The following is a 4,083-nucleotide window of genomic DNA, read 5'->3' on the forward strand; positions in this document are numbered from 1 at the left end:
GCCTGGGGCTATCAGTGGTGTCTATGCCCAAATGACATCCCCTCTTGCAGAAATCCCTCTTTTGGTGAGTCCTGTGCAGGATAACTCAGACTTCTTGTTCCAGGCTCAAATGCTGCTGCAGAGGTTAGGTATCCGGAAAGCAGGCAGGCCTCCCAATTGTATCTACTTAAATTATTATTAAGCTCTTCAGTCAGTGGTATGGCCAGCTTCATACTGGAGGCAAGGCAGACAGAGGTGCCTCCCAGGCTGTATCATCTAACCCACTCCAGCCACTCTCTGGGGCAGACCCACCATGGGTGAGCTGCTGGTGAGGGGCCTGAACTGCACCTGCCTCTTAATTTCGAATCATGTCAGTCATTTCTTTAACACGATCCTGGGTTCCTCCGCTGATGTGCTGCTTGGTTTCCACCTCAACATGCAGCCTGAAGACCATATCCACCCTGAGACAGAAATGAAAGATGGAGAGTCTAAACCATGCTTTAAAAGTGTCCTCTCATCTCTCCTTTAACCTTGCAGGGTGTCTAACTCAATAGCTTTCATTAGATTTCTGATTTTAGATGGTGAGGTTTAGATGAGTCACGTGCTAAAGGCAACATTTTCTTTCTCCATGAGAAATGTGTAGTAGTTTTCTCCACAGCTTCTGGAGTGGTTCTCGTATGATTTTCCACTCTTATACTTGGTCTATTTACCCATCTTCTTAAGGACCCATTTGTGCCTTCCTTGCATCCAAAGTGGAATTAGCAGGCTCCAATGGCCACCAATAAAACAGCTGTTAGCAATCAGTTTTATATGGATTGTAAAACTCTTGGGAAAAGACCTGGGGCAATGAAGGCTACCACTCCAGGCTGAGATGCCTCAGCTCTCTTTTTAGCATTTAGAAGCATCAGTCTACTCTACCTGGCTACAGTGCATAATTCAATTAGCATTATCCCTTAAATGCCTGTCTGCTGTTATACAAACTATTCTCTGTCTACTCCCGTGATCCCCTTATAGATGCATTTCCTATTGCCATCAGTCTGTACCTTTTTATGTCGTTTTACTTTTCTGCTAGAAGCCATATAATTCTTATCAGCTCCCACAGTGCATCATCCAATCCTCCTTTATATTATATGTTGCTATCAATATTCCATTCTTACATATTTAATCTCAGTTGAGAATATTGTATCATCTTTACTTTGCTCTGATAAAAGAAATGTAATATTTTGGTAACAAAACTACTCTGTAATCCACATGAATATACAAGAGATTTGTTTTCTGTATTGAAAATAGGGTTTTTTTACAGTGTCTTTAAATCAGAAAAGATACTACATTTTTTTAACATATTTTTCCTTTAAAGGATTAATTTAGTGCTCATGAAAGGTGCCACATTGACAGTTCTGAGAAAAGAAGCCTATTTAATTGGTCATGGAAGAGATAAGTAGCAGCAGTGTAAGATTCCTAGACTACTTACACAGTCACCTGAAAAAATCTCTGATCCTACTCCCATTCAAGTCAATAGTAAAAACCCTTCAAACATGGTACTTCATTTGGCTTCTAAGTCTGCCCATGAAAATAATCCTTATGACAATGGTAGATGTGCTGTAGTCTTAAAACTCTTCTCCAACTGGAGGTACTGTGAGTTTGCTCTGAGAACTGAGCCTTTCATGCAGCCACCTCAATGGTTCATATCAGTGACATAAAGAAGCGAGGGACTACAGCTCTTCGCTGCTCTCTCAAGTCCCCCTGATGATATTAAGATTGTGATGGTATTAACTGCACGTGATATATTACACATCTCCTTTGAAGTCACATTTTAGCTCTAAAAGAAGTGAGAGACTTTATCAAAAAATAGATGTACGGTGTCTACCGCTGTGGTTTGTAAGTGTTATGCCCAGAAGAAATCTTATTTTATAAACAGATGGATCCTTTTTACTTGATTCACTAATGTTTTGCAATTAACTAATTAACAGGTTTATTGCCAAAATTAGCAATAAAAAGTGTTAAGGAGTTTTGACCAAAGCAGTCTGGCAATTACATAGATACAAAACAATCTGCATGATAGTTTGAGGCTAAACATTCCTCAGATCAGAATTTAACCTGCTGTTTTCAAATAATAGTTGACAAATAGGAAACCAAACCCTGCAGATTTTCTCAACCATTTCATATTTGAGAGCCTCAGCCTTAATTAGTTTTAATTACAGGTAACACAACAAAAGTTTGAAGGGCTGATTATGCATTTTCTAGGCAAACAAAGCTGTTTAATATCCTACACTTTGATGGACTAGCTTCTTTCAGTCTCCTCTAATGATATAGTTCTGGGTCAGGAATCTTTGTGCTTTTTGTGCTATAAATAATGTTTGATTTTAAAGGGCACAGTATCATCTAGAAAAATATATCACAAAGGACATTTAAAATCTAATTATTTAATATTACTGGAGGTTAAGAAGAGAAGGGGGAATTATTGTAAAAATAGGTTACTGACTTTTGAGTAATCAGCTGCATAATTCCTATGTAAAAATCCATCACTTTCAACTTGACACCACAAAAATGTAAATTAACAAACCCTATATACCAGAGTTTTAAAAGATCTTACTCATTTTGTAGATTTATCTCTAGGATTGTTTAATAGATAGGGACCAGTCACTCCTGACTGGGAATGTTTCAAAAGAAAATATATACAAAAATACAAAAGTAAGTAATAATCAACTCAGGAATAGTTCACAAGTATATCTAGCTGGTGTGTGTGTCCATATATGCACCAATTCAGTAACCACAGAATGGGTCAGATTGGAAGGGACTGCAATGTCTTGGTTATCTGGCCCAACTTACCTGCTCGAGCAGGGTCATCCTAGAGCACATGGCACTGGATTGTGTCCGGGTGGCTCTTGAATATCTCCAGTGAGGGAAACTCCACAACCTCTCTGGGCAACCTGTTCCATGTGCAGTCACACGCACAGAAGTCCTCATCATGTTCAGGTGGAACTTTCTGGGCATGAGTTTCTGCTTGCTGCCTCTTGTCCTGTTGCTTGGCACCACTGAGCAGAGCCTGGCTCCATCCTCCTGCCACCCTCCCTTCAGGCACTGACAGACATTGATGAGCTCCTCTCCCAGTTGTTTCTTCTCAAGGCTGAACAGGCCCAGCTCCCTCCGTCTGTCCTCATAACAGAGATGTTCCTATTCCTTAACCTTGTTCATAGCCCTTCCCTAGACCTGTTCCAGGAGCTCCATGTGTCTCTTGTACTGAGGAGCCCAGAACTGGGCACAGCACTCCTGCCCCTCACCAGGGCTGAGTAGAGGGGCAGGATCACCTCCCTCAACCTGCTGTCAGTGCTCTGCCTAATGCACCCCAGGGTACCACTGGCCCTCCTGGCCACAGGGACACTGCTGGCTCATGGACACTTGGTGTCCACCAGGTCCTTCTTTGCAGAGCTGCTTTCCAGCAGTTTGGCCCCAAGCATGTGCTGGTCCCTGGGGTTATTCTTCCCCAGGTGCAGGATCCTGCATTTGCCTTTGTTGAATTTCAAATGGTCCCTTCCTGCCCATCTCTCCAACCTGCCCAGGTCTTCCTGAAGGGCTGCACAGCACTCAGGGGGATCAGTCCAAAGCTTCTACTCACTTTATGTTGTCAGTGAACTTGCTGAGGAGGCATCCGCACCTTCATCAAGTAATTGATAAGTTAAACAATGATTTATTATCCTATCCATTGTGACCCATGATGTTTTCTTATTGACATTGCATCTTGCATACGTTTATATTTTTCTTTTTGTGTTAGATCTATCTTCTGAATATAACAAACTGAAATTGCATTCAATTTTTAGTAGAATGGAAGAAAAAGTAAGCATGTAACTCTGTTACAAAGAAAGGAAATTATAAAATTCTATTTTCTAAAGAGTACAAGAATACACGTTATTATTTCCTCACAGTATCTAACTAAAAATTAAATTACTGTTTAAATTTCTGGTAAGGAAAACTGTCCTTTAAGTGACCAGAAGAATAAAATAGTAATTTTCTTTTTGAATAATGGTATAAAGCCTGTATAAGATGGATTTGGTAGGAATTTGTTATTTGTTTGAATGTGATATACAGTCCCGAAAGTTTGTCGGG

This window comes from Pyrgilauda ruficollis, unplaced genomic scaffold (genome assembly GCF_017590135.1).
Source record: "Pyrgilauda ruficollis isolate IOZ18807 unplaced genomic scaffold, ASM1759013v1 scaffold1, whole genome shotgun sequence".
Taxonomy (NCBI): domain Eukaryota; kingdom Metazoa; phylum Chordata; class Aves; order Passeriformes; family Passeridae; genus Pyrgilauda; species Pyrgilauda ruficollis.